Below are 17,870 nucleotides of genomic sequence, written 5' to 3'. Positions count from 1 at the left end.
GTGGTGGGCACCTGTAATCTCAGCTACTCGGGAGGCTGAGGCAGGAGAATAGCTTGAACCTGGGATGCGGAGGTTGCAGCGAGCCGAGATCACTCCACTGCACTCCAGCCTGGGCAACAGAGCAAGACTCTGTCTCAAAAACAAAACAAAACAAAACAAACATAAAAACCATACATACAGTAAAGTGTACAGCTCAATAAAGTTTTACATGTGTATACATTCATATAACCATCACGCAGGAAAAGATAGGATTTTTCCCAACACCTCAGAGGTTCTTTCTTGTCCCTCCTAATCAATACCTCCCCTGACCCTCAACCCCTTAGACGTAATCATTCTTCTTACTTTTTTTTTTAGGTAGAGTCTCTCTCTGCCACTGAGCTGGAGTGCAGTGGCATGATCTCGGCTCACTGCAACCTCTGCCTCCCAGGTTCAAGTGATTCTCCTGCCTCAACCTCCCTAGCCCAGCTAATTTTTGTATTTTCAGTAGAGACAGGGTTTCACCATGTTGGTCAGGATTGTCTCGATCTCTTGACCTCGTGATCTGCCCGCCTTTTCCTCCCAAAGTGCTGGGATTATAGGGTGAGCCACCGCGCCCAACTTATTCTTACTTTTATTGACATAGATAACTTGTTTGTTTGTTTGTTTTTTAGAGAGATGGTGTCTGGCTATTGTAATTCCCCAGTGGGTTCTTCTGGCCACTGAACACATGAAACCAATCTACTGAGACCCTGTTATTGCAATAAGAGTTTAATCAATTCGCCGGGCACAGTGGCTCAAGCCTGTAATCCCAGTACTTTGGGAGGCCGGGATGGGTGGATCACGAGGTCAGGAGATCGAGACCATCCTGGCTAACACCGTGAAACCCCGTCTCTACTAAAAAATACAAAAAACTAGCCGGGCGAGGTGGCGGGCGCCTGTAGTCCCAGCTACTCGGTGGCGGGCGCCTGTAGTCCCAGCTACTCACCTGCCCTGAGGCAGGAGAATGGGGTGAACCCAGGAGGCGGAGCTTGCAGTGAGCTGAGATCCGGCCACTGCACTCCAGCCTGGGCGACAGAGCGAGACTCCGTCTCAAAAAAAAAAAAAAAAAAAGAGTTTAATCAATGCAAGGCCAGCCGTGTAGTACAACCAGAGTTATCACTCAAATCAGCCTCCCTGAAGGCTAGAAGGTTAGGGCCTTGCCGTTTTTATTTTTATTATTATTATTTTTGACGGAGTTTCACTTTTGTCGCCCAGGTTGGAATGCAATAGCGTGATCTTGACTCAGTGCAACCTCCGCCTCCCAGGTTCAAGCGATTCTCCTGCCTCAGCCTCCTGAGTAGCTGGGATTACAGGCGCACGCCACCATGCCCGGCTAATTTTTGTACTTTTAGTAGAGACGGGGTTTCACCATGTTTGTCAGGCTGGTCTTGAATTCCTGACTTCAGGTGATCCGCTGCCTCGGCCTCCCAAAGTGCTGGGATTATAGGCGTGAGCCACCATGACCGCCTCCCTCCCTCCCTCCCTCCCTTCCTTCCTTCCTCTTTCTCTCTTTCTCCCTTTCCTGCCCTTCCCTTCCTTTTTTCCTTCTTTCCTTTCTTTCTTTTTTTCTTTTTGAGACAGTCTCTTTCTGTCACCCAGGCTGGAGTGCAGCGATGCAATCTCGGCTCACTGCAACCTTCACCTCCCTGGTTTAAGCAATTCTCATTCCTCAGCATCCTGAGTGACTGGGACTAGAAGCTCATGCCACCACGCCCGGTTAATTTTTTGTATTTTTAGTAAAGATGGGGTTTTGCCATGTTGGTTAGGCTGGTCTTGAACTCTGGCCTTAAGTGATCATCAAACTTAGGGTTTTTCTTTTTTTTTTTTTTTTTGAGACGTTGTCTTGCTCTGTCGCCCAGGCTGGAGTGCAGTGGCCGGATCTCAGCTCACTGCAAGCTCCGCCTCCCGGGTTCACGCCATTCTCCTGTCTCAGCCTCCCGAGTAGCTGGGACTACAGGCGCCCGCCTCGTCGCCCGGCTAGTTTTTTGTATTTTTTAGTAGAGACGGGGTTTCACCGTATTAGCCAGGATGGTCTCGATCTCCTGACCTCGTGATCCGCCCGTCTCGGCCTCCCAAAGTGCTGGGATTACAGGCTTGAGCCACCGCGCCCGGCCCAAAGTTAGGGTTTTTCAAAGACGGTTTGGTAGACAGGGAACTAGGGAATGCGTGCTGCTATTTTGTTGGGGATATAATCATAGGGGTGTGGAAAAATGTCCTTGTGTGCTGAGTCGTCGGCCTCTGGGTGGTGGGGAACGGGCACAAGAACATTTGGTTATATCATGAGTCACAAGTCTGGGTAAGGTCAGTAAGTTGCCAGAATATATTAGGTTGGTGCAAGAGTAACTGCAGTTTTGACCCTTTCTTTTGCACCACCCTAATAGAAGTCTGAAAAACTTTTTCTTTTTTTTTTTTTTTTTTGAGACAGAGTCTTGCTCTGTGGCCCAGGCTGAAGTGCAGTGGCGCGATCTCAGCTCACTGCAAACTCTGCCTCCTGGGTTCAAACGATTCTTCTGTTTCAGCCTCCTGAGGAGCTGGGAATACAGGCATGCACCACCACACCCAGCTAATTTTTGTATTTTTAGTAGAGATAGGGTTTCACCATGTGGGCCAGGCTGGTCTTGAACTACTGCCCTCAGGTGATCTGCCCACCTAAGCCTCCTAAAGTGTTGGAATTACAGGCGTAAGCCACCTCACCTGCCCTGAAAACATTTTAAAAGACCAATCTTAGGTTCTACAATACTGATGTTATCTATAGGAGCAATTGGGGAAGTCACACATCTTGAGACCACTGGCCACGACTCCTGAACGGTAAGGGATTATAGAAACTATGCCTACATTTTAGCAGAATTCACGTCACTCCCATAATCCTAATCCTGTGGACTTTCTTTAGTCTTATAAAGGCAGCTTTCAGTCCCTGAGCAAGAAGGGGGTTAGTTTTAGGAAGGCACTATTATCATCCTTGCTTTTAAATTAAGCTATGGGCCGGGCGCGGTGGCTCAAGCCTGTAATCCCAGCACTTTGGGAGGCCGAGACGGGCGGATCACAAGGTCAGGAGATCGAGACCATCCTGGCTAACACGGTGAAACCCCGTCTCTACTAAAAAATACAAAATACTAGCCGGGCGACGTGGCGGGCACCTGTAGTCCCAGCTACTCGGGAGGCTGAGGCAGGAGAATGGCTTAAACCCAGGAGGCGGAGCTTGCAGTGACCTGAGATCCGGCCACTGCACTCCAGCCTGGGCGGCAGTGAGACTCCGTCTCAAAAAAAAAAAAAAAAAAAATTAAGCTATGCACTAAATTCCTCTGATGGGTAGCTTGGCCTATACCTAGGAATAAGAAAAGATAGCTAGCCTGTGAGGCTAGAAGCAAGAGAGAGTCAGCCATGCTAGATTCCTCTAAACAGGCATAATCTTTGCAAAGGCAGTTAAACTATGTTATCCAGACTGGTCTCAAACTCCTGGCCTCAAGTAATCCTCCCGCCTTAGCCTCCCAAAGTGCTGGGATTATAGGTAGGAGCCATCACACCCAGCCATTCTTTTTTTTTTTTTTTTTTTTTTTTTTTTTTTTGAGACGGAGTCTTGCTCTGCCGCCCAGGCTGGAGTGCAGTGGCCGGATCTCAGCTCACTGCAAGCTCCGCCTCCCGGGTTCACGCCATTCTCCTGTCTCAGCCTCCCGAGTAGCTGGGACTACAGGCGCCCGCCTCGTCGCCCGGCTAGTTTTTTGTATTTTTTAGTAGAGACGGGGTTTCACCGTATTAGCCAGGATGGTCTCGATCTCCTGACCTCGTGATCCGCCCGTCTCGGCCTCCCAAAGTGCTGGGATTACAGGCTTGAGCCACCGCGCCCGGCCAACCCAGCCATTCTTATACATGCTTTTTAGTAGCCACATGTACTCATTTCTCTCAGCTATATACTTATAAATGCAATATCATGGGATAGGCAATTGTTTGGCTTTGGTAGATACTGCTCAACAATTTACCAATGTACTGTTGGGGTTCAAAAAGTAATACCCCAAAGACTGGTGCTTTAACATGCTGTGGCCTTAAACATGCTTTGATCCTCTGCAGGTGGATCACGAGGTCAGGCGTTAGAGGCCAGACTTGCCAACGTGGTCAAACCCCGTCTCTACTAAAAATACAAAATTAGCTTGGGAAGCTGTGGTAGAATTGCTTTTACCTGGGAGGCGGGGGTTGCCATGAGCTGAGATCATGCCACTGCACTCCAGGCTGGACGACAGAGGGAGAGTCCATCTCAAAAAAACAAAACAAAAAAAAGCCTCCCAATGAAGGTCTCTCTAACCTTGTCTTGTTCCTTCACCAAGCTCAAGGAAGGACTCTTTCTGGAATTTCCTGATCTGACCAAGAAAGCTTCTTTCCAAAAGAAACACAACTGCCGGCCAGGCACAGTGGCTCACACCTGTAATCCCAGCACTCTGGGAGGCTGAGGCGGGCGGATCACGAGGTCAGGAGATCAAGACCATCCTGGCTAACACAATGAAACCCTGTCTCTACTAAAAAAAAAAAAAAAAATACAAAAAATTAACCGGACGTAGTGGCAGGCGCCTGTAGTCCCAGCTCCTCGGAAGGCTGAGACAGGAGAATGGTGTGAACCTGGGATGCAGAGCTTGCAGTGAGCCGAGATCGTGCCACTGCACCCCAGCCTGGATGACAGAGTGAGACTTCGTCTAAAAAAAAAAAAGAAAGAAACACAATTGCCTTCTGTTACTTCCTTGAAATTTCATCATATGCCAAAGAAAAGAAAACTAAGGAATGCAAACACACCTGGAGGGACTTTTTCACAAGATAATTCCTGTCTCTGGGACCATTCAAATTCCAAAGAGAATAATTTATGAGATAATTTCTGTCTCCCATGTCCATTCCTTCTCCCTAATCATTTTGCCCCTCAAAAGAACTGTCTACATTCTCATCTCTCCCCTCCCCTATAAAGAAGAGTATATAAACTTCTGTACCCCAGTGGTTTGTTTGTATTTATTTATTTAGAGACACAGTCTCTCTGTCACCCAGGGTGGAGCACAGTGGCACAATCTTGGCTCACTGCAACCTCTGCCCCTCAGTTCAAGCAATTTTCCTGCCTCAGCCTCCCAAATAGCTGGGATTACAGGTGCAGGCCACCACGTCTGGCTAATTTTTGTATTTTTAGTAGAGACAGGGTTTCCACATGTTGGCTAGATTGGTCTCAAACTCCTGACCTCAGTTGATCCTCCTGCCTCAGCCTCCCAAAGTGCTGAGATTGCAGGCACAAGTCACTGAGCCTGGCCTTTTTTTTTTTTTTTTTTTTTGAGACAGTCTCACTCTGTCACCCAGGTGGGAGTGCAGTGGCACAATCTTGACTCACTGCAACCTCCATTTCCTGGGTTCAAGTGATTCTCCTGCCTCAGCCTCCTGAGTAGCTGGGATTACAGGCGCATGCTATCGCATCTGGCTAATTTCTGCATTCTTAGTAGAGATGGGGGTCTTGCAACGTTGGCCAGGCTGGTCTCAAACTCCTGGCTTCAGATGATCTGCCTGCCTCAACCTCCAAAAGTGCTGGGATTACAGGCCTGAACCATCACACCTGGCCCCCACTGGTTTACTGGGTAATAATTATCCTGCTATTCCCCCTTGTTATGTACCTTAAAATAAAATCTGTATATCTTTTTTTCCTATTAATCTGCCCTTTTAGCTGGGCGTGGTGGCCCACGCCTGTAATCCCAACACTTTGGGAGGCCAAGATGGACAGACAACCTGAGGTCAGGAGTTTGAGACCAGCCTGCCCAACATGGTGAAACCCCGTCTCTACTAAAAATACAAAAAATTAGCCGGGCATGATGGTGGGCACCTGTAGTCCTAGCTACTCAGGAGGCTGAGATGGAAGAATCGCTTGAACCTGGGAGGTGGAGGTTGCAGTGAGCTGAGATCATGCCATTGCACTTCAGCTTGAGCAAAAGAGTGAGACTTTGTCTCAAAATAACAATAATAGTAATAATAATAATAATAATAATAATAATCTGTCCTATTGTTGGTTGATTTTCAGTGTGCCTTCAGAGGCAGAAGGGAAAGTATTCCCTTGACCTCTACAGTACTTAGCCAAATTTTCACTAGGTCCAGCAAAACCTGAGAGTTCCAGTCACTACACATACTCGCCAACACTTAGTACTGTCAGTCTTTTCAATTGTAGCTATTCTAGAAAGTGTTTAGTGATATCTCATAGGTTGCTTTTTGAAATTTTAAAAGTCTGGGCCAGGCATGGTGGCTCATGCCTGTAATCTCAGCAATTTGAGAGACCAAGGAGGGCACATCACCTGAGGCCAGGAGTTCCAGACAAGCCTGGCCAAATTTTTTTTTGTTTGAGAGTTGGGGTGGCCAGGTGCAGTGGCTCATGCCTATAATCCCAACACTTCGGGAGGCCGAAGTGGGCAGGTCACAAGGTCAGGAGTTTGAGACCAGCCTGGCCAACATGGTGAAACCCTGTCTCTACTAAAAGTACAAAAATTAGCCGGACGTGGTGGCAGATGCTTGTAATCCCAGCTACCAGGAGGCTGAGGCAGGAGAATCGCTTGAACCCGGGAGGTGGAGGCTGCAGTGAGCTGAGATCACACCACTGCACTCCAGCCTGAGCAAGAGAGCGAGACTCTGTCTCAAAAAAAAAAAAGGAGTTGGGATGGCCGGGCACGGTGGCTCACGCCTGTAATTCCAGCACTTTGGGAGGCCAAGGCGGGCAGATCACCTGAGGTCAGGAGTTTGAGACCAGCCTGGTCAACATGGTGAAACCCTATCTCTACTACAAATTCAAAAATTAACCAGGGGTGGTGGTGCTTGCCTGTAATCCCAGCTACTCGAGACGATGAGGCAGGAGAATTGCTTGAACCCGAGAGGCAGAGGTTGCAGTGAGCAGAGATTGTGCCACTGTACTGCAACCTGGGCAGCAAGAATGAAACGTGGTCTCAAAAAAAAAAAAAAAGTTGGGGTTTGACCAGGCGCAGTGGCTCACGTGGTAATCCTAGCACTTTGAGAGGCCGAGGCGGGTGGATCACCTGAGTTCAGGAGTTCAAGACCAGCCTGGCAACATGACAAAATCCCGTCTCTACTAAAAATACAAAAATTAGCCTGGTTTGGTAGTGGGCACCTATAATCCCAGCTACTCCCAGCTACTCTGGAGTCTGAGACAGGAGAATCGCTTGAACCCAGGGGATGGAGGTTGCAGTGAGACAAGATCGTGCCACTTCCCTCTAGCCTGGATCAAAGAGCGAAGTTCCATCTCAAAAAAAAAAGAGGGAGGTGCGGTTGGCCAGGTGTGGTGGGTCACACTTGTAATCCCACTTCAGGAAGCCGAGTTGCGCAGATCACTTGAGCCCAGGAGTTGGAGACCAGCCTTGGCACCACTGTGAAACTCCATCTCTACAAAAAATACAAAAATTGGCCGGGCGCGGTGGCTCACGCCTGTAATCCCAGCACTTTGGGAGACCGAGGCGGGCGGATCACAAGGTCAGGAGATCGAGACCATGGTGAAACCCCGTCTCTACTAAAAATACAAAAAATTAGCTGGGCGCGGTGGCAGGCGCCTGTAGTCCCAGCTACTCAGGAGGCTGAGGCAGGAGAATGGCATGAACCCAGGAGGCGGAGCTTGCAGTGAGCCGAGATCGCGCCACTGCATTCCAGCCAGGGGGACAGAGCGAGACTCCGTCTCAAAAAAAAAAAAAAAAAAAAAAAAAAACACAAAAACAAAAATTAGCCTGGCATGGTGGTACATGCCTTTAGTCCCAGCAACTTGGGAGGCTGAGGTGGGAGAATTGATCACTTGAGCCTGTGATGTCGAGGCTGCAGTGAGCCGTGATCGTATCACTGCACTCCAGCCTGTGTGACAGAACAAGACCGTGTCTCAGAAAAAAAAAAAAAAGTTGCTGTTGTGCAGGATCTGGATTTTGTGGAAAAATAAAGAATTGGAGTATCGCTCTGTTGCCCAGGCTGGTGGGTAGTGCTGCAATTACAGCTCACTGTAGCCTTGAACTCTTGGGCTGAAGTGATCCTGCCTCAGCCTCCCAAGTAGCTGAAACTATAGGCAAAAAAAAAAAAAGAAAAGAAAAAAAATTTACATAACAAGCTATAACGTTGTTTAAGGTGCTTTTCCTTGGCCTCGTGTTTTGTTTTGTTTTGGTTTTTTCTTTTTCTTTTTTTTTTTCTTGAGACGGAGTCTCGCTCTGTTGCCCAGGCTGGAGTGCAGTGGCCGGATCTCAGCTCACTGCAAGCTCCGCCTCCCGGGTTTAGGCCATTCTCTTGCCTCAGCCTCCCAAGTAGCTGGGACTACAGGTGCCTGCCACCTCGCTCGGCTAGTTTTTTGTATTTTTTTAGTAGAGACGGGGTTTCACCGTGTTAGCCAGGATGGTCTCGATCTCCGGACCTCGTGATCCGCCCGTCTTGGCCTCCCAAAGTGCTGGGATTACAGACTTGAGCCACTGCGCCCGGCCTGTTTTGGTTTTTTCTTTTGAGACAGAGTTTCATTCTGTTGCCCAGCTCGGCATCTTGTCTTAACTGGGCTTTTACCCATTCTTCCTTGGTTTGGGCAAATGATGGTACAATATGTGGGCCTGGTTTAAGCTCTGTGCCTTTGAGATCTAAGTTTTCTACCTTGTTTTACCTAAGATTCATCCCTTCAGACATGCAAATTTAGGACTGCCTAGCTAACAATTGCTTAGGGTAATAAAACAGGTAATTAGAAGATTGATAGTCTGAATGGCAAAAAGAAAAACTATTTATTTATTTATTTTATTTTTGCAATTTTTTGAGACAGAGTCTCACTCTGTAGCCCAGGCTGGAGTGCAATGGCGTGATCTCAGCTCATTGCAATCTCCGCCTCCCGCGTTCAAGCGATTCTCCTGCCTCTACCTCCTGAGTAGCTGGGACTACAGGCTCGCACCATCACGCCTGGGTAATTTTTGTATTTTTAGTAGAGACAGGGTTTCATTGTGGTGGCCAGGCTGGTCTTGAACTCCTGACCTCAAATGATCCGCCCTCCTCAGCCTCCCAAAGTGATGGGATTACAGGCATGAGCCACTGCACCCAGTCTATTTTTGTTTTTTGTTTTATGTTTTTTGTTGTTGAGATAGTACCTCACTATGTTGTCCAGAATGGTCTCAAAGTCCTGGGCTTAAATGCTGTCACCTCAGTCTCCTGTGTAGCTGGGATTACAGGCATGCACCATCACACATGGCAAGAAAAACTGTTTGAAAGCCAGCAAATGATAATTTTTTATGAAAGCTATAAGATGTACTTCTGTTTGTCTGCCTATATGTCTATATGCGCTATGTTTATGTGACAATTTTTTATAAATAAAACTAGCTTTAAATTTGTTAGTAAAATAAAGGCTGTGTGTGGTGTCTCATGCCTATAATCCCAGTACTTTTGGAAGCTGAGGATCACTTGAGCCCGGGTGTTTAAGACCAGCCTGAGCAACATAGTGAAATTTTTTTTTTTTTGAGATGGAATTTCGCTCTTGTTGCCCAGGCTGGAGTGCAATGGTGTGATCTCTGCTCACCACAACCTTCACCTCATGGGTTCAAGCAATTCTCCTGCCTCAGCCTCCCGAGTAGCTGGCATTACAGGCACGCGCCACCATGCTCGGCTAATTTTGTATTTTTAGTAGAGACGTGGTTTCTCCATGTTGGTCAGGGGGGTCTCGAACTCCCGACCTCAAGTGATCTGCCCGCCTCAGATTCCCAAGTGTTGGGATTACAGGCGTGAGCTACTGTGCCCGGCCAAAATAAAATAAAATAGAATAAATTATTAAGTCATATTCTGTTAAATTAAGTAACAGATAATCACAAAATGTCTGAGTCATTTCTAAGTAAGTTAAAATACTGAAACATTAATTATTAAACATAAGTTTTATACTTTGGCATCTTATTTATATACAATATAGAAAACTTAAATATATTTAGATAGATCTCTTAATAAACAAAAATTGGGCTGATTGTGATGACTCACGCCTGTAATTTTGCGAGGCTAACACAAGTGAATAACTGCAGCCCAGGAGTTCAACCACGGAGGCCGAGGTTGCAGTGAGCTGAGATGGTGCCACTGCAATCCAGCCTGGGTGACAGAGACTCCATCTCAAAACAAACAAACAAACAAACAAAAAACCTACTAGATATAAAAGAAACAATTCTGTATACAAAGTGTATAAATAAAAGCAAGATATATTTTTGGCAAGGAAAGTTGTAACAGCATTGAGAAAAAAATAATTTTTTCTATTTTACAACTTACTTAAAGTTTGTTTCAATTGGAAGGAATAAAGATATAGATAAAACTAAATGGATACATAAGTTGGGAAGAAAAAGGGAATAGAAAAAGATTCTGTGGGGAACTGGCTGGGTTGAAAATCATGGCATGGGTACGAGCAAGTCTGCAGTGGAAGAGTTGATACCCCGGCTACTGCCAGTAGAGCTCTGCCACCTGACAGAAGGTTTCCATCCCTCATTATCCCCGAGGATGCCTCAGGAATACCTGAGGAAAGTCCAGACCAAAGCAGCTCAATGTCCAGATGCTGTGGTAGCTCAAACTGACCCAAAGAAGTTGAAAAGGAAGGACAGACCGGGCGCGGTGGCTCAAGCCTGTAATCCCAGCACTTTGGGAGGCCGAGACGGGTGGATCACGAGGTCAGGAGATCGAGACCATCCTGGCTAACACGGTGAAACCCCGTCTCTGCTAAAAACTACAAAAAACTAGCCGCGCGAGGCGGCGGCGCCTGTAGTCCCAGCTACCCGGTAGGCTGAGGCAGGAGAATGGTGTGAACCCGGGAGGCGGAGCTTGCAGTGAGCTGAGATCCGGCCACTGCATTCCAGCCTGGGCGACAGAGCGAGTCTCAAAAAAAAAAAACAAAAACAAAAACAAAAACAAAAAAACTGGCCGGGCGCGGTGGCTCAAGCCTGTAATCCCAGCACTTTGGGAGGCCGAGACGGGCGGATCACGAGGTCAGGAGATCGAGACCATCCTGGCTAACACCGTGAAACCCCGTCTCTACTAAAAAAATACAAAAAACTAGCCGGGCGAGGTGGCGGGCGCCTGTAGTCCCAGCTACTCGGGAGGCTGAGGCAGGAGAATGGCGTGAACCCGGGAGGCGGAGCTTGCAGTGAGCTGAGATCCGGCCACTGCACTCCAGCCCGGGCGACAGAGCGAGACTCCGTCTCAAAAAAAAAAAAAAAAAGAAAAGAAAAGGAAGGACAGGCACGGTGGATCAAGCCTGTAATCCCAACACTTTGGGAGACCAAGGCGGGCGGATCACCTGAGGTGAGTTCAAAACCAGCCTGGGCAACATGGTGAAACTCCATCTCTACTAAAAATACAATAACTAGCCAGGCATGTTGGTGGGCGCCTGTAGTCCCAGCTACTCGGGAAGCTGAGGCAGGAGAATCACTTGAACCCAGGAGGCGGAGATTGCGGTGAGCTGAGATCGCGCCACTGCATTCCAGCCTGGGCGACAAGAGCAAAACTCCATCTCAAAAAAAAAAAAAAAAAAAGTTGAAAGCAAGGTGTGAATGTTTCTCTTTTAGGATGCCAACCTGCCCCTGAAGGTTATTCCCCAACACTTCAGTGGCAACATCAAGTGGCACTGTTTTCAACGTAAGACAGAATGTGCACAAACATAGAAGTCACTGGAAATCACTACAGTTGGATAATAATGTAACTATGCCAAAATCTAAAGATGAAGAAGGCTGGCAGAAATTTTGTCTGGATGAAGTTTATGTGCTGGTGTGGTCACTGACAGCTACACGTGAAAGTCCTGGAATTGATTATGTACAAATTGTTTTTCTCCCCTTGGTTAGTATTGCTAGCAGAATGAATCAGACAACAGTAGCTACTATCTTGAAATATCTGAGTAATTGGTTTGGAGAAAGAGACTTTACTTTGGATTTGAGAAGATGGCTTTATGCCTTATTGGCTTGCCTTGAAAAACCTTTATTAAATGAGGTTCATTCACTGATTCGGCAGCTTGCAAGAAGGTGCTCTGAAGTATGAGGCTCTTAGTGGATAGCAAAGATGATGAGAGGGTTCCTGCTTTGAATTTATGTACTTCTGTATGTATGTATGTATTTCATTTTTTTATTTTTTTGAGATGGAGTTTCGCTCTTGTTGCCCAGGATGGAGTGCAATGGTGCAATCTCGGCACACCGCAACCTGCACCTCCCAGGTTCAAGCGATTCTCCTGCCTCAGCCTCCCAAGTAGCTGGGATTACAGGCAAGCACCACTACCCCTGGTTAATTTTTGAATTTTTAATAGAGATGGGGTTTCACCATGTTGACCAGGCTGGTCTCAAACTCCTGACCTCAGGTGATCTGCCCGCCTTGGCCTCCCAAAGTGCTGGAATTACAGGCGTGAGCCACCATGCCCAGCCACCCCAACTCTTTTTTTTTCTTTTGAGACGGAGTCTCTCTCTGTTGCCCAGGCTGGAGTGCAGTGGTGTGATCTCAGCTCACTGCAACCTCCACCTCCTGGTTTCAAGCAATTCTCCTGCCTCAGCCTCCTGGTAGCTGGGATTACAAGCACCCGCCACCATGCCCAGCTAATTTTTGTACTTTTAGTAGAGACAGGGTTTCACCATGTTGGCCAGGCTGGTCTCAAACTCCTGACCTTGTGATCTGCCCACTTCGGCCTCCCGAAGTGTTGGGATTATAGGCGTGAGCCACTGCGCCTGGCCACCCCAACTCTCAAACAAAAAAAAATTTGGCCAGGCTTGTCTGGAACTCCTGGACTCAGGTGATGTGCCCTCCTTGGTCTCTCAAATTGCTGAGATTACAGGCATGAGCCACCATGCCTGGCCCAGACTTTTAAAATTTCAAAAAGCAACCTATGAGATATCACTAAACACTTTCTAGAATAGCTACAATTGAAAAGACTGACAGTACTAAGTGTTGGCGAGTATGTGTAGTGACTGGAACTCTCAGGTTTTGCTGGACCTAGTGAAAATTTGGCTAAGTACTGTAGAGGTCAAGGGAATACTTTCCCTTCTGCCTTGAAGGCACACTGAAAATCAACTGACAATAGGACAGATTATTATTATTATTATTGTTATTATTTTGAGACAAAGTCTCACTCTCTTGCTCAGGGTGAAGTGCATTGGCATGATTTCAGCTCACTGCAACCTCCACTTCCTGGGTTCAAGAGATTCTCCCACCTCAGCCTCCCGAGTAGCTAGGAGTACAGGCGCCCACTACCACACCCAGCTAATTTTTGTATTTTTTTTTTTTTGAGACGGAATCTCGCTCTGTTGCCCAGGCTGGAGTGCAGTGGCCGGATCTCGGCTCACTGCAAGCTCCGCCTCCCGGGTTTACGCCATTCTCCTGCCTCATCGTCCCGAGTAACTGGGATTACAGGTGCCTGCCACCTCGCTCGGCTAGTTTTTTTGTATTTTTCAGTAGAGACAGGGTTTCACCATGTTAGCCAGGATGGTCTTGATCTCCCTACCTCGTGATCCGTCTCGGCCTCCCGAAGTGTTGGGATTACAGGCTTGAGCCACTGTGCCCGGCCTAATTTTTGTATTTTTAGTAGAGACAGGTTTTCTCCATGTTGGTCAGGCTGGTCTTGAACTCCCAACCTCAGGTAATCCACCCGCCTCAGCCTCCCAAAGTGTTGGGATTACAGGTGTGAGCCACCGTACCCAGCCTGAATTTATTAATCTGCTTGGTTAGCAGGTATTTTCACCAACGTGATTTAGCTGATGAGCTATCTTGATGTAGCTGATCTCTCAGGGATGGAAGATATTTCCCAAAAAGGCAGCCTAAGTCTGCGTAAACACAATGTCAATTCAGGTACAGATTGCATCACATCCTCAATACTATGTGAAGGGTTCTCATCTTAACCTGTGCAACTCAAATTGATACTCAGAATATAGATTGTATTGATTTCATGTTTGAAATATCAATAGAAAATCCCACCCACTTTTTGATGAACAGTATGAACAGTTTTTTGTAATCACATGCATTTAAAACAAGTTGAGTGTCATTTATTGGTGAAGCAGCCTGCATAGAAACTGCATGATGAACAGCTGGGCACAGTGGGTCACGTCTGAAATCCCTGCACTTTGAGAGGCTAAGGTCAACAGATCACTTTAGGCCAGGAGTTTGAGACCAGCTTGGTCAACATGGCAAAACCCCGTCTTTACAAAAGATACAAAAATTAGCTGGGTGTGGTGGCCCACACCTGTGGTCCCAGGTACCCGGGAGGCTGAAGTATGAGAATTGCTTGAACCCAAGAGGCGGAGGTTGCAGTGAGTGGAGATCATGTCACTGCATTCCAGACTGGGCAACACAGCAAGACTCTGTTTCTACTGCAAAATAGAAAAATTAGTCAGGTGTGGTGGTATATATGTGTAGTCCCAGCTATTCTGTAGGCTGAGGTGGCAGGATCAACTGAGCCCAGGAGGTGGAGGCTGCAATGAGCTGAGATCATATCACTACACTGCAGCCTGGGTGAAAGAGTGAGACCCTGTCTCAAAAACCAAACAAACAAAACAACTTACTTTGGGATGTTATAGAGGGCCCCTGTGGCATCCAAAAAGAGAGATAATAAACAAGTTTTCTGATATGTTAAATTACATATCAGGTAATGACAAATAAGAAATTATTGAGTAAGAAATGATGTTTAGGCTGGGCATGGTGACTCACGCCTGTAATCCCAGCACTTTGGGAGGCTGAGGTGGGTGGATCATGAGGTCAGGAGATCGAGACCACCCTGGCTAACATGGTGAAACCCCGTCTCTACTAAAAATACAAAAAAATTAGCCAAGCGTGGTAGTGGGTGCCTGTAGTCCCAGCTACTCGAGAGGCTGAGGCAGGTGAACCCAGGAGGCAGAGCTTGCAGTGAGCTGAGATCACGCCACTGTGCACTCCAGCCTGGGCAACAGAGCAAGACTCCATCTCAAAAAAAAAAAGTTGTTTAACCAAGTTATATGTTTATGAATATGTTATTAATGTGTTCCAAAACTATATGAGATTCCTAAAATTCTGATATATCTTGATATGTTATTAGTTATATTTCTGGTTATGTTAAATTATTATAGAACACAGAAATAACCAAATTTTCTGGCCGGGCGCGGTGGCTCAAGCCTGTAATCCCAGCACTTTGGGAGGCCAAGATGGGCGGATCACGAGGTCCAGAGATCGAGACCATCCTGGCTAACACGGTGAAACCCCGTCTCTACTAAAAAATACAAAAAACTAGCCGGGCGACGTGGCAGGCGCCTGTAGTCCCAGCTACTCGGGAGGCTGAGGCAGGAGAACGGCGTAAACCTGGGAGTCGGAGCTTATAGTGAGCTGAGATCCGGCCACTGCACTCCAGCCTGGGAGAGAGAGCTTGACTCCGTCTCAAAAAAAAAAAAAAAAAAAAGAAATAACCAAATTTTCTTGTCAATTTTGACTTTATGATTTTAAGTTTTTTTTTTTTTTTTGAGATAGGGTCTTGCTCTGTTGCCCAGGCTGGAGAGCAGTGGTGCAGTCTTGGCTCATTGCAGCCTCTACCTCCTGAGTTCAAGCAATTCTGGTGCTCATCTTCCTGAGTAGCTGGGATGACAAGAATGCGCCACCACCCCCGGCTAATTTTGTATTTTTAGTAGACGGAGTTTCTCCATGTTGGTCAGGCTGGTCTCGAACTCCTGACCTCAAGTGATCCACCTGCCTCAGCCTCCCAAAATGGTAGGATTATAGGCATGAGCCACTGCACCTGGCTCAACTGTCATTTTATTAATATGTATATAAGAAGAACTATAGCTTATGCCCTGACAAATGTATAACCTACTAAAGATGGGGAATTAAGCTGCTCTCTCTCTCACTCTCTCTCTCTATATATATACACACATACATATACATATATACATATGTGTGTGTGTGTGTTTGTGTATTAGAGACAGAGCCTCACTCTGTCACCTAGGCTGATATGCAGTGGTGCAATCATAGCTCACTACAGCTTTGAACTCCTAAGCTAAAGTGATCCTGCTGACTCAGCCTCCTGAGTAGCTGGGACTACAGGTGCATGACACCTCACCCTGCCAATGTTTTTATTTTTTGTAGAGACAAGGTCTCACTTTGTTGCCCAGTCTAGTCTCAAACCTCTGGCTTCAAGTGATCTTCCTGCCTCTGCCTCTCAAAGTGTCGGGATTACAGGCTTGAGCCACCACACCAGGCTCCCAGCTCCTACTTTAAAAAACACACAAACAAATGGAAGCATGAAGTACAGTGTTCTACCCTTTACTCTTCTTTTTTCACCTATGTATTTCCTATTACATATATATGTATTTCCAATGACACACAGTAATGTTATAGTAATAACTTGAGTTTCTATTCTTTTTAAAAAAAATTTTTTTTGTAGAGATGGGGGTCTTCCTATGTTGCCCAGGCTGGTCTCCAAATCCTGGGCTCAAGTGATCCCCCTGCCTTGGCCTCCCAAAGTGCTGGGATTACAGGCGTGAGCCATCGCACCCAAAGAGTTTGCATTCTTCAGCGGCTACGCAGTGTTTTGCACCTAGAAGAAATCCAAGGTATTCTCAATAGAACTGCAGACTTTCAGTGCCAGAAAGGTATTTAGAGATCAGCAAGTCCACCTCTTATTTTACAGATAATTAATGTACAGAAAGTCAAAATGACTTCCCTAAGGTCTTACACCTACTATTAAAGAAAGGAATGAATGAGCCAACTTAAAGGAACATTCACATATAGAGTTAAAATGTTAAGCCACTACAAGTGTAAAAAGAAATAGGATTGCCTGCAGTGGTAACTAGTATCTGTGCAGTGTATTCCAATTTAAAATGTGATCTCACATCCGTTAGGTCACATAATGTTCTCAAAGCTCACAGGCAACCTTTGTCTCTATTTTACTGGAAGTAAAACAAGCAGGAATGCGGATTTTTTTTTTTTAAAGGCTACCCAAGTGAAGCAGTGGGACTGGAGAAGAAACAAAGAAATCTGTAACTGGTTGTGATCAATGAGTTGTAAACACCACTGCACTAGGACAAGCCTGTGGATTTTTTTTTTAAGCAGTCTTTAAAAACAGCGAAATTTGGCCGGGTGCGGTGGCTTACGCCTGTAATCCCAGCACTTTGGGAATCCCTGGGCGGGCGGATCACGAGGTCAACAGATCCAGACCATCCTGGCTAACACGGTGAAACTTCGTCTCTACTAAAAATACAAAAAATTAGCCGGGCGCGGTGGCGGGCGCCTGTAGTCCCAGCTACTCTGCAGGCTGAGGCAGGAGAATGGCGTGAACCCGGGAGGCGGAGCTTGCAGTGAGCGGAGATCGTGCCCCTGCACTCCAGCCTGGGCGACAGAGTGAGACTCCGCCTCAAAAAAACAAAACACAAAAAAATTAGCCGGGCATGGTGGTGGGCGCCTGTAGTCCCAGCTATTCGGGAGGCTGAGGCAGGAGAACCGCGTGAACCTGGGAGGCGGAGCTTGCAGTGAGCCGAGATCGCGCCACTGCACTTCAGCTTGGGCGACACAGTGAGACTCCGTCTCAAAAAAAAAAAAAAAAAAAAAAAATTAACCAGGCGTGATGGTGGGTGTCTGTAATTCCAGTTACTAGGGAGGCCGAGGCAGGAGAATCGCTTGAACCCGGGAGATGGAGTTTGCGGTGAGCCTAGATCACGCCATTGCACTCCAGCCTGGGTGAAAACAGTGAGACTCCGTCTTTGGAAAAAAAAAAAAAAGCGAAATTTGATCTGTCTTTGGATCTGCGAAAAATAATCCTAAAGTGCTCTTGAAAAAAAAAAATGCCACTGAGACACACAAATGGAGAACCAAGAAATACAAATGGACTTACAAAACAATCAAGGCTACATTAGGTTCGCAACACATAACAACACTCTGAACTG

General features: G+C 46.7%; 1 pseudogene; it reads left to right on the top strand.

The window, feature by feature from the left end:
• LOC104663537 overlaps positions 1-13,741 on the top strand; it is a 31,027-nt pseudogene extending 17,286 nt beyond the window's left edge.
• The last annotated feature ends 4,129 nt before the right edge of the window (positions 13,742-17,870 follow it).

Source organism: Rhinopithecus roxellana, chromosome 8 (assembly GCF_007565055.1).
Source record: "Rhinopithecus roxellana isolate Shanxi Qingling chromosome 8, ASM756505v1, whole genome shotgun sequence".
Taxonomy (NCBI): Eukaryota; Metazoa; Chordata; class Mammalia; order Primates; family Cercopithecidae; genus Rhinopithecus; species Rhinopithecus roxellana.
This window is presented reverse-complemented; position numbering and strand designations above follow the sequence as displayed.